Below are 13,450 nucleotides of genomic sequence, written 5' to 3'. Positions count from 1 at the left end.
GTGAAGGTTTCATCATAGTCGATCCCTTCCTCTTTCCTGTAACCCTGAGCAACAAGACGAGCCTTGATTTAGGTCACAATTTCTTGTTCATATAGCTTATTTCTATAAACCCATTTGGTGTTTATCACAGTTTTGTCAGGTGGACGCGGGACAAGGTACCAGACTTGGCCTAAAGAATAGGCTTCAATGGTCTTCTTCACCTTAGTTGTTTTTACAACTTTGGAGGGAAATTTCACCTTGGTTGATTTTTCAGCCTTGGCCACTTTTTTTTCCTTAGCTGGAGGACCAGATTTGGTAGCTGAGGGCACTTGCTGGCAATATGTGTAGTTTCACCATAGTGTCTACACTTCCTATAGTTGAAAGTAGCTTCAAGGCTAGAAGGGTCTGAGAGAATAGAATAAGGACAAGCTCCAAGGATTCCCTTCTCATTTGTTTAAGCGGGAACAGCTGAGGGTATGGAAGCCTTGGGTGAGAGATTCACTTTTAGCTTTGGCTTAGGTTTCTGAAAAGGTTCAGATACTTTGTTCCCTAAAGAATAAGGTTTGCAAGCTAAAGGTTTAGATGTGGATCTACTAGACTTGTTGGCCTTCTTGGGAAGAGGAGCGATGATAATGGATTTACCTTTGTTTTTGCATCCAGAACTCGAAGGAGGTCCTTCAAGATGAGTCTCAGTGGGATAGTACTGAGAAAAAGAGGTGTCATGAATGGAAGAGACAAAGTTGCCAAACTTAAGCATGGACCTGTCAGTGACACATTCTTCTTGATCATAGGAGAATCCTAGACCACTCTTTATCTTGGCAGGGATCTGAGCATTGATGATCTTAGAGGCCTTGATAAAGGCTTTACTCTACCCTTTGATGGTAGCCTTCTCAACCTTGAGTTCAGGAATAGCTTGTTCACGCTAAATGATAGTCTGCTCGCGTTCGATGCTAATGGTTTGGTTTACAATGACCTAATCCTTAAGATTTTCTTTAATCTTTGTCAGCTCTTTGGTCTTAGAATGTAATCTCTCTAATAGTTCTTGAAGATCAAGATTAAGCTTTTAATCTTCGGATTTGCCATTTAGGCCATTGTAAAGATCAACCATCAGCGTATCTAGCGCAGATAGGCTATTAGAGGTAGAAGAAGAGGGTTCATTCAGGGAAGATACCTGAGTAGAAGTAGATGACGAGGGATCGCTGGTGGATGATGTCTCTGATGGTTCATCTTTGACATCCTTAGCTATTAGACAATATAGGTCGTATATTCCTCGTCAGTGGATGATTTTTCAGAAGAATCAACCCAATCATGTTCTTCAGCGACAAGACCTTTGCCTTTTCACTGAGATTCTTCATCTTCTTATACTTCTCCTTCATCTTCAGGTATTTGTGATCTTTATATCTGAAGGAGGATGAGGGTTTAGAAGATGGTGTCGCAGTCTTCTTGGACCTGCATTCACTAGCAAAGTGACCTTTGCATTAGCAGTTGTAGCAAATCGTTGAAGCCTTGTCAAATAGATTTGACTTTGGCTTTTCAAAGAGGGTCAGCGATGGAGATCTATGATAATTACTTTATCTAGAGAACCTTCTAAAAGAGTTAGTAAGAAGGTCCAGTGACTCATCAAACTCTGATAGATCAGCTTCTGACGAACCCTCTAAGTTAGACGGATCTAGCTCAGTGATAGTAACTGAAGAATTAGAAGGAATAAAAGAAAAACAAGGATCAGCTGAAGGACTTTCAGAGATCAAAACTAACAGAGGGCTTTTCATTTCTCTAGAATCTTTAATAAGATTCTTCTTCAGCTGACGGGACTGCTCATGATTAAGCAATATCCCATAAAGGGTACTAATAGAGAGAGAGTGGACATGTCCTTAGACATCTTAAGACACATGATATATTGATCCCATGATCTGGCAAGCATTTAAGAAAATTTTGTCTGAGTCTCAGAGTTGGAATATTCTCTTCCAATTGTCCTTAAATCGATAAGAAGACAATTAAAACGTTGATGTACTTCAGACAAAGTTTCAGTCTTTCCACAGAGAAAGCTTTCATATTGTCTTACTAAATTTATCTTCCTCAACTCTTGTACTTTAGTAGTACCTTCATATTGAACAAATAAAGTGTCATGCATAGATTTCAAGGATTTGAGCTTCATCACTAAGTGATATACCTCATCAAGAAGATACATGGCTATTATAGACCTCGCACGATTGTCTAAAACCATCTTCCTCTTGTCTTCATCACTCCATTGATGAGGAAGCTTTGGAATCTACCGTTCAGGAATCACGGCAGTCGTAGCAGTTGCAAGAACTGCTGGAGAGATAGCATATGGAACATAAGCTCCATTTTAATATAGTATGGAATCTCATAATCCATACCTTCCAAGAATAAAGACATTCGATTCTTCAAGAGACTAAAGTTGTCTCTAATGAAACGTGGAGCTTTGGCAAGAGAGCCATTGTCGTGAAAGTGAGTGTTGGTGTTTTGTAAAGCCATTTGTAAAGGAATAAATTGTCTAGAGAAGAGAAGATAATAAAATACCAATAAAACAACAAAACAACACAAAAAGAAAACGTTGCTCTGATACCACTTGTTGGTCCCAGCCGGGTCTATAAGAGTTATAAGTAATTAGTTTGTAGAAGGGACGGGATGAATACAAACACGGAAACTTTCACTTTTAAAAGTTATTTATTGATAAAGAAGATCAATAAAAAATTTACATATTGTTTGCGAAAKAGATAAGGTAAAGAAACCTATTTAAACAATCTAGGATACACACTATTACACTTAGCAAATAGAAAATATTTTTTGTAAGAAATAAAGATTTAGAAAACTGTTCTTCACTTGTTCAAAGTGGTTCTTTCTCTTTAGAGAGAGAGAGTTGTGAGAGAATTAACCTCTTGGGTAAGTTTCTTAGAGAGGAAGAGTTAAGAAGTGATAACTGAGTAGAGAGAACTTAGTTATTTATACCCATTGCATTTAATGCAATCCAGAAGGTACAAAACACATGTCAAGCTTTTGGAGGAAAGCTTGTCCTTTGCTACAGTGAACAGTCCTATCGTTGTTCATGAGCAGCCATCTTTTCACAAAGTAGGTAAGCACAATAGAGTCAACTGAGTGGTTCTATACTGTATTATACCCTACAAAGATATGGGTTTGTCCTTAGTCTGTGGGAGGACAAGACAAAAACAATCATGCATGGTAAGCTTCATTTGATCGCTGAATATTGGGATGACGCTGGAGGCCTCTTCTGCTTTCGCTAAAACTTGTGCAGTCTTCACACATATGTAGAGGAGCTTGTTGGTCCCTTGAGGGTCTACAAGAATAGTGTAACAGTTTGTAGAAGGGGGGATGAATACAAACATAATATTTTTAAATTTAAAATATATATTGATAAAGAAGATCAATACAGATTTTACAAGATTGTTTGCGGAAAGATAAGGTAATAAAACCTATCTAAACAATCTTTAGTTACACACTAAATCTTAGCAATATAATAAAAGAAATGTTGTAAAGAAGATCTTTTACTTAAACTAGAAAATGCTTGAAGTGAGAATTAGGGTTAGAGAGTGAGTTGCGCGCACTCTGCATGGAGAAGAAACACTTTTATTTATACCCAGTGCATTAAATGTTCATTTAATGCAATATGGTAGGGTTAGAGTGTGTGTCAAGCCTTAAGAGGAAGGCTTGTCCTTTGCTATAGTGAATAGTACAAAAAGCACTATTCATGAGTAGACATCCTTACCTAAAGCTGGTGGACAACAAAGTCGACTATTCATGAAACAAGGTTCTCCTTAGATGACCTTTCAGGATTTCATCTAAGGAGAACCTTGTTTCATGTTCGTTCCTCAGGAATGGTCCATCATTAGGATCAGAGAGCTTGAGTTTCTTCTTCCCACCTTTCTTCAGATATGTCCTGTCAGGGACCTTGACATACCTGGACATCCTTTTGATGAGCTCGCTGATGATGTTCTGATCTCCATCCATTCGCTGTATCCATAGCGGCCAAGGTAAGAAGGATACTCGGTAACGGCATCAACATTATCCCGAGTGATGAGCATTGAGACCAGTGTTCCACCGTCTTTAGAATGTCCGTTGATGCTGACGTTGATAATCGAGCGGGGACTGATTCTCTTTTTCAGCTTTGCTTCGCTCCATCGCTTGTCCTTTTCCACCAGCTTCAGGTTCTTCTCATGCTCAGCTTCTGCAATCGAAAGAAGTTTAGCCTGGGTTTGGACAGCTTTCACCTTTTTCTTGGACTTTTTCTTGGGAAGGACCTTCTCAGCTAGTGACTTGGCCAGCTTCAAGCTGTCTTCAGTCTGCTTCTTTTGAAGCTCTAGCTCTTCTTCAGCCCTTAATTCCTCGAGTCTTTCAGCTTCAGACAAGAAGTCGAACTCACCACCACTAGAGGTACGAAGAGGAATTTTTACTCTAGTCTGGTCGAGTGACTCCTTTAGCTGAGACATCTACTGGTCGGTAGGAGCACAAGAGACGGGTTGATCAGGTACCCGCTCCAGTCGACCGTAGGTTGTTGATGGAATATGAAGTTGATAGTTTGAAGTAATCCCTACCTGAGAGGTAGAGTCTTCAAACAAAGGTTGTTGAGGGATATTAAACAATACCTTCAAGTTTCTTTTTTCAGCGACCACCTCGCCTTTCGACTTGGGGTCATGGTTCCCTGATGGAGTAGATTCACCTTGCGCTGGCTAGAGTTGTCGTTTCCTCACGCGTCTCATGGAGTTGGGCGCGATCACTGGCAACGAAAGAAGATGGGATCACTGGAGCTGGTTGAAGGACAGCATCCAAGATCTGTTGAAGAAGGCTAGTCTGCTGATCAACGATAGTCTGAGCATCTTCAGCCCTACTATGAAGAACAGGAATGGCATCGGTGTTGGCTTGAACAGCTTCTTGGAGAGTTTGGAGATGACTCTGAACTTCTTGAACGTCCGCCTGGATGGCAAGGAAGTTCGCATCAAGATCACCCTGGTGGGGCATCTCTTGGTGAACTTTATTGATTCTGCAGAGGATGGTATCAACAGCTAGAAGGAGAAGTTTGATGTCTGACGCCATATCATAGTCATCATCGATCTCTTCATCTCTTCAACCATCTTTCTCTCTTTCTTCCTCTTCCGCTTCCTGAGCATCAGACTGATGCATTGAAGAAGGACCTGCAAAAGAAGAAGTGTGAGCTGAAGGCTCAAAGTCAGAAGAAAAGAAAGGGTAGAAAGATGGAATACCTGAGGGGCCATCAGTGACATCAAAAGGATTGTCACTGGCATAAGAAAATATATCCTCGAGAAGATGGACATCTGTATGCTGAGGAGCATCAAGAGGAGCAACCTCGGGTCTAGTGGTACGTGTCTCAGTATCAGGAAGGACAGTTGCTGATACATCATCGACATGTGTAAAGACCAAAGAAGGAGGAAAAAAGAAAATGGTCGAGAAGAGACGTGGGTGTTCAGCGGTGGCGGCGCTGATATTCACACCTTCAGTGATTTGGGTCACTGAGGGGGTTGGGGTAGGTACCACTGATACGACAGTGATGGGAGAGATCACTGAAGAGTTGGGAGGGTGAGCAGAAGACGTCTCGGGGATAAGGCTAGTTTCAATAACTGAAGTCTTTTGAGAGGCTCCAGCTAGAGACGTGGTTGTCCCCTTTTTGGACTTCTTGGCTCTCTGAGGAGAACCAAGAGTTAGTTGATAGTGTCGTTTTGAAGGGGTTTTGGAGGCTTGGCTGGACGCGAGGAGGTTTACCCTTGTCATGGCCACTAGAGGAGAAGAGGTAGTGATGGACACAATATAAGTTAGTGCCAAATCACTGTCCCTCAGCTTATGATCCAGAATCCTGGATCCAAGCTTGAAAACCTGAAGGTTTCCTTCTTTGGGGTAAAAGTCTTCGGCAAACACCATTGAAAGAAACCTGGTGTAAGGCACCACCTTTTCTCGCTCGCGCTTGTTCAGCTTGAGCACCAGGTCATCGAAAATGACTGCAGCATAATTTATATTGTGATGCTGAATCACAGATATGCCTATGGTTAAGGCGATCCTAGAGGCCTGGTCCTGACCTCTAGTTTTTCCACCCATGCATTGGATTAAATGAGAAAACGGGTATTGCCATATGGCTGACATCCTGTTCTTCTCAATCTTCGTCAAGGACTTCAGAGGGGCGTTGGAGTCCTTCTTCATTGGCCACTGGTAGCCAATGGCATCGAGAAGCTCGATGATATCAGTGGTGGATGGTTCGCTGTCGAAGGGGCCCTTGGGAAGATGGAGAGCTGACCGGAGTGTGGAAACACCAAAGTTCACTTCCATGCGATTGAAAGTGAAGTTGATCTGCTCTGCCTGGCATCCAGGCTTAACCTCGACTTTGACAACCTTAGCAGTGAGCCAGAACTACTAAAGGAGTTATTTCACCATGATGGGCTCATGGTTGAATGCGTAGCCCAAGGATGACTGTTTAAGGAAGTCAGTCGCGTCTTGGTAATACGCTTTTGAGGATGGTATCTCCAACAAGGCAATGTGGTTGTTGGCCTTGATGGAGATCTCGTCAATGGAGAAGTTGACGTTCTTGGCTGCCATCTATTTGTATCAATAAGACGTAAAGCAAACAGGTTGTTAGAAATAAACCAAGAGTTTTTGGTTAAGAGTATATAAAAAGTTTTTGAAACAAGTAAAAACTTCTTTTGAAAAATCCTTAAAAGGAGTTTTAGGGTTTTTCAAGTAGAATGTGTTTAAAGAAACAGGATTATAATCAAGAAAGAAATGATTGAATAACCAGTATTGTTTAATGTATTAAGAGAACAAGATTCTGTAAAAAACACATTAAACATTTCTTATAACAGAAAGAAAGAAAAAGAAGATATTGACCTTAGATGTTAGGGAAGAGGTCGAAAGAGCTTAGAAGATTTTGAAGGTTCTTGCTTTTGGGAGAATTCTCGCAGAGGTTCGTCTAAGAATTTTGAAAGTGTAAAGAGAAAAGTGGAGAAGAAGTCTCATATTTATAGGTAGGAGGAGAGAGAAGAAATATGAGAGAGAAAAAGACGACGGTTTGGGAAAGTGGTCATGATGAAAAAGATACCACGTTCTCATCCATGATTGGATGGCATTAAATGAGGTAGCGTAATGACAGAACGTTTTGCGTATCTCAAAGCGTCGCACATAGTAAATAGAGAATGTCGTCATAAAGACGGTTCATTAACTATTTTCTTTTAAAAACAAATAGTTTTTAAGAAAACGAAGAGTCATATAGCGTTTAAAGAAACACTGATAAGACCGTTTAAAACATTTTGTCACTAAAAAGAAAGATTCAGTGAGGGTTTTAAGACATCAGATTCAGTGGAAAAGAGTCACTGAAACTGGCATTTAAAAAACGTTTTAATCACTGATAAGAAGAAATTCAGTGATCGTTTTGAATTTTAAGAGAAGTATAAAAATATACTTAGAGATGTGGTTAGTGATGAGAGAATCACTGAGACCACCATTTAAAACATTTACCACTGAAGATGAGAAAGCTTCAGTGAAGGTTTTAAGTTCAAAAAGAGAAGAGTACTAATACCTGAGAGAGAAATAGATATATTTACTCAAAAGTTCAGTGTTAGAGATGGAGCACTGAATCATTTCACTTACTGAGTGTTTGTTTAATAGCTGAAGATTAATCTTCAGTGTTCAACATACCCAATTCGCTGATCAAGATAATAAATCTTGTCTCATCAAGAGGCTTGGTGAAAAGGTCAGCGAGTTGATACTCAGTTGGAACGAAGTGAAGTTCAATATCATCATTCATGACATGATCTCTGATAAAATGATATCGGATCTCDATATGTTTGGTCTTGGAGTGAAGTACAGGGTTGTTTGCAATAGCAATAGCACTAGTGCTATCACAATAAATAGAAACCTTTGAAAACTGAAGATTGTAGTCCAGCAGATGATTTTTCATCCAAAGAATTTGGGCACAGTAGCTACCAGCGGCTACATATTCAGCTTCAGCTGTTGATGTGGACACTGAATTTTGCTTTTTACTTGTCCAGCTCACCAACTTTCCACCTAGAAGCTGACAGCCTCCAGTGGTGCTTTTCCTATCAATTTTGCAACCTGCAAAATCACTATCCGAATAACCAATCAGGTCAAAACTTGAACCTTTAGGGTACCAAAGACCCATGCTAGGAGTTTTCTTAAGATATCCGAATATGCGTTTGACAGCGATCATATGGGATTCCTTAGGTTCAGCTTGATATCTTGCATATAACCAAGTGGAGTACATGATATCGGGTCGGCTAGCTGTGCGATACAGCAGGGAGTCGATCATTCCTCTGTAAATAATAACATTTACAGGCTTTCCATTTGGATCCTTGTTGAGAGTGAGTGGAGGAGCCATTGGAGKTTTCATAGATGAACTGTTGGATAGATCAAACTTCTTCAGCATGTCTCDAACATACTTACTTTGGTTGATAAAGATACCTTTATCTATTTGTTTGATCTGGAGACCTAAAAAGAATGTTAGTTTTCTCATCATGCTCATCTGATATTTTTTCTTCATGCGTTCAGCGAAACGAAAACATAAAGTGGGATTAGTGGAACCAAAAATAATATCATCGACATAAATTTGGACGAGAATGATTGATCTTAACTTTCCTAAGAAATAAGGTTTGGTCAATCTTTCCACGAGAGAATTTCTCAGAGATGAGAAAAGAAGAAAGGGTATCATACCAGGCACGAGGAGCCTGCTTTAACCCATAAAGAGCTTTATCCAACCTATAGACGTGGTTAGGATATTTAGGGTCAAGAAACCCTGGAGGTTGTTCAACATAAACTTCTTCTTGAAGTTTCCCATTAAGGAAAGCGCTTTTTACATCCATCTGAAAGACCTTGAAGTCTTTATGGGCAGCAAAGGCTAGAAAGAGTCGAATTGCTTCGAGTCTAGCCCCTGGTGCGAAGGTTTCATCATAGTCGATTCCTTCTTCTTGTCTATAACCCTAAGCAACAAGCCAAGCCTTGTTGCGGGTTACCACACCATCTTCATCCAACTTGTTGCTATAGACCCACTTGGTGCCTATCACTAATTTCTCAGATGGATGTGGGACAAGGTACCAGACTTTGTTCCTATCAAACTCAATGAGCTCTTCTTGCATAGCAAGAACCCAACTAGGGTCAGAGATAGCATCATTGATTTTCTTGGGTTAAACTAAAGAAAGAAAGTTGACGAAGAGACAGATATTACCTAGACCACGACGTATCTTGATACCTGCATCTGGATCACCAAGAATTTGATGAATTGGATGACTTTTAGCCCATCGCTGAGCTGGTAAAGGAGCTTCATCTGAATAAGCAAGTTCAGGAATAGAAGATGAGGCTTCAATAACAGTATTTTCAGCAATAGGGACTATTGCCAAAGGAGCCTCAGATTCAGCGACTGAAACGGTTTCAGAAACTGAAGGCATTTCATTCACTGATGGATCAGTGTTTGAAGTAGAAGGAGGGACACAGCTAATGGGCACTGCAGCGATCTCTGCAGAAGATGCGGTGGAGTGACTAGCTGTAACTGGAATGATGAGTGGATCATCTTCAGCTTCAGGAGATTCAGTGCTGAGAGGAGCACTGTAAGAAGCTTCAGGTTGTCCATAGTGAGAGAACATCCAGTTTTTTAATTCATCCTCATCATTTAAGATGGGTTTTGAATTAGCTGACTGAGATTCGTCAAAGTTGATATGAATAGATTCCTCTATTGTTTGTCTTCGTTTGTTGAATACTCTGAAGGCTTTGGATACAGAAGAATATCCAAGAAAGATTCCTTCATCAGTTTTGGGATCGAACTTTCCAAGTTGGTCGCGGTTGTTGAGAATGTAACAAGTACAACCAAATATGTGAAGAAAGCTTATGGAAGGCTTTCATCCATGGAAGAGTTCATAGGTTGTCTTCTTGAATCTTTTCACGATCAGCGATCGGTTTTGAGTGAAACTGTTGACAGCTTCAAACCAGAATTGAGTAGGGAGATGGGATTCGCTAAGCATTGATCGAACAGCCTCAATGATTATTCGATTTCTTCTTTCAGCGACCCCATTCTGTTGAGGAGTTCTCACTGAAGAGAAGTTGTGAGAGATTCCCTTGTCCTCAAAGAAGTTATCCATAGTATTGTTTTTGAATTCAGTGCCATGGTCACTTCTGATAGATCGTACTTTAACATTGTTTAGTACTTCTATCTTTTTGATGAACGAAATGATTTCTTCAGGTGCTTCATCTTTGGATCTGAGAAAGAATACCCAAGTGTACATGGCATACTCATCAACAATGACAAGTGTGAACTTCTTTCCAACTAGGGATTGCACGTTGACTGGACCAAAGAGATCCATATGCAATAGCTGAAGAGGTGCAGTCACTGAAGAGATTTGCTTCGACTTGAAGCTGGCTTTTGTGTGTTTTCCTCTTTCACATGCTGAGCAAAGAGATTCCTTTGCAAAAGAGTGTTGAGGAAGACCAGTGACAAGATCATTTCTTGACAGCTCACTAAGTGTCTTGAAATTGAGATGAGATAGCCGTTTGTGCCATAACCAGTTAATATCTGATGAGGCTTTAGAGAAGAAGCAGCTATTCTCGGCGAGAGAAGAATTCATATTGATGATGTATACATTCTCTAGACGAGAACCGGTTAAAGCAACCTTATCATCTTTGTCAAGAACATGACATGAATTCTTTGAGAATTTAACTGTATAATCTTTATCACACAGTTTACTGATGCTAAAAAGATTGTGCTTTAGTCCTTCAACATATGCAACGCGTTTGAAAGTTGTTGMMCCATTGGTTAATATACCAAAACCTTTGGTATATCCTTTTCCATTTCCACAGAAGGTTACGGAAGGTCCTCTTCCTTCCTTGAAATGAGTTAGAAGGGATTTATCTCTAGTCATATGTCTTGAACATCCGCTATCAAGATACCATATGCCTTTGACATCCTGAGCAAGGAAACAAAATAAGAATGCTATTGGTACCCAGCTATTTGGGTCCAGCTTTGTTAGAGGTTTCATCATCTGATGTTGAAGAACCAACATCAGTAGATGGCATCACCGAACCTGAAAAGGTGTGAGTGGAAAGAGGAACAACCTCTGATACTACTAAGGTAGTTTCAGTGGAAGTCTTCACTAAGCCTGATAAAGAGGCTTCAGTGGTAGGAACTACAACGTCTGATGCTGAAGATTTTTCAGCAGGAGTTGTCTTCGATGAGCCTGAAGAAGAGGCTTCAACGGTTTTCTTCACCTTGGTTGCTAGTGTAGCCTTTGTGGATGATTTCGCCTTGGTTGATTTCTCAGCCTTGGCTACTTTCTTGCTCTTAGCTGGCGAACCATCATTGGCGGTAGAAGGACACTTGCTGGCAATATGTGTTTTCTCACCACAGTGTTTACACTTTCTAAAGCTGAGAGTAGCTTTAGGGCCAGGAAGTATCAGATTAGAAGCGGGACCAGCTCCAAGGATTCCCTTCTCATTGGTTCTAGGAGGTACCTTTGAGGAATTGGATTCCTTAGGTGAAAAGTTCACCTTGAGTTGTGACTTGGATTTCTGATGGGATTTAGATTTCCTAGTCCCTAAAGAGGAAGAAGCTTTACAAGCTGAAGGAATAGACCTAGATCTATTAGATTTGTTAGACTTCTTGGGAAGGGATGCCGTGACAACAAATTTACCTTTGTTTTTGCATCCTAAACTTAAAGGAGTTCCTTCAAGATGACTCTCAGTAAAATAGGAAGACTGAGAGGAAGAAGTGTTGGGAATAGAAGAGATGAAGGTACCAAACTTGAGCATGGACCTGTCCTTAACACATTCTTCCCGATCATAGGAGAATCCTAGACCAGTCATTATTTTGGCGGGGATCTAAGCGTTAATGATCTCAGAGGCCTTGATGGAAGCTTTGCACCACCCTTCAATGGTAGCTTTCTCGGCCTTGAGTTTAGCGATTGCTCGCTCACGCTCAGCGATAGCCTTCTCATGTTCAACAATGATGGCTTGGTTTACAATAACCTGATCTTTAAGATTTTTCTCAATAGAGGTCGGTTCTTTGATCTTATAATGGCAAATCTTCAATTGCTCTTGAAGATCAACGTTAAGCATTTATGCTTTTGATTTGCCATTGAGGGCATTGTAAAGGTCAATCGTTAGCGTATCCAGTGCAGAAAGACTAGAAGAACAAGAAGAAGAAGAAGATGGTTCATTCAGGAAACATACCTGAGTAGAAGAAGAAGAAGATGGCTCAAAGGAAGTAGATGCTTCTGAAGATCCTTCATCTGCATCTATGGCCATCAAGCAGACATAGGATTTATCCTCTTCATCCGAGGATGATTCATCGGATGACTCAGCCCAGTCATGCTCTTCAGCAATAAGGCCTTTAGCCTTTCACTAATTGTTCTTCATCTTCTTGTACTTCTCCTTCAGTTTTGAGTATTTCTCATCTTTAGTCCTGAAGGAGGAAGGAGCTTTAGAAGATGGCGTCGTAGTCTTCTTTGATCTGCATTCACCTGCAAAGTGTCCGGGCCGGTGACAGTTGTAGCAGACAGCTGAAGCCTTGTCTATTCTTTCAGACTTTGGCTTTTTCCTAGGAGACAGCTGAGGAGATCTGCGGAAGTTGCTCTTACTGGCGAACCTCCTAAATGACTTAGTCAGGAGTGCTAGGGACTCATCAAAATTTGTTAAACCAGATTCTGGAATGTTCTTAGATAGAAGAGTCTATCTCCGTGATAACAATGGGAGGAAGAGAAGAAACAAAAGGGGTAGAAGAAGTTTCAACTGAAGAAGCTTCAGAGATCAAAGCCAAAGAAGAGCTTTTTATTTCCCTGAAATCTTTTACAATATTCCTCTTCAATTGACGAGATTGTTCATGGTTAAGCAGAATCCCGTATAAAGTAGAAAGAGAAAGAATGGACATGTCATTTGACATCTTGAGACACATGGAAAAGGTGTCCCAAGACTCAGAAAGGTATTCTAGAAACTTAGTTAAAGTTTCAGAATTAGAATATTCTCTGCCGACAGCCCTAAGATCAATAAGTAGGCAGTTAAATCTTTGATGTACTTCAGATAACATCTCAGACTTTCTACAGAGAAAGCTTTCATGTTGTCTTACTAGATTGATCTTTCTGGTCTCTTGAACCAGAGTGGTTCCTTCATATTGGACACAAAGTGTGTCCCACATGGATTTAGAAGTTTTGAGTTTCATCACTGAGTGATAAATCTCATCAAGAAGAGACATAGCTATTATAGACCGAGCACGCGTGTCTATAGCTATTTTCTTTTCGTCTTCATCACTCCATTGATGTGGGAGCTTTAGAATCTGCCGTTCAGGAATCGCGGCAGTCGTAGATGTTGCTGGAACAGCCGGAGCAATAGCAAATGGAATATATGGTTCATTTTCTATATAATGTGGAATTTCAAGATCCACACCTTCAAGAAAGAGGGACATCCGGTTCTTCCAGAGACTAAAATTGTCACGGACAAA

Source organism: Cynara cardunculus (assembly GCF_001531365.2).
Source record: "Cynara cardunculus var. scolymus isolate 2C chromosome LG 13, CcrdV1, whole genome shotgun sequence".
In the NCBI taxonomy this organism is placed as follows: Eukaryota; Viridiplantae; Streptophyta; class Magnoliopsida; order Asterales; family Asteraceae; genus Cynara; species Cynara cardunculus.
This window is presented reverse-complemented; position numbering follows the sequence as displayed.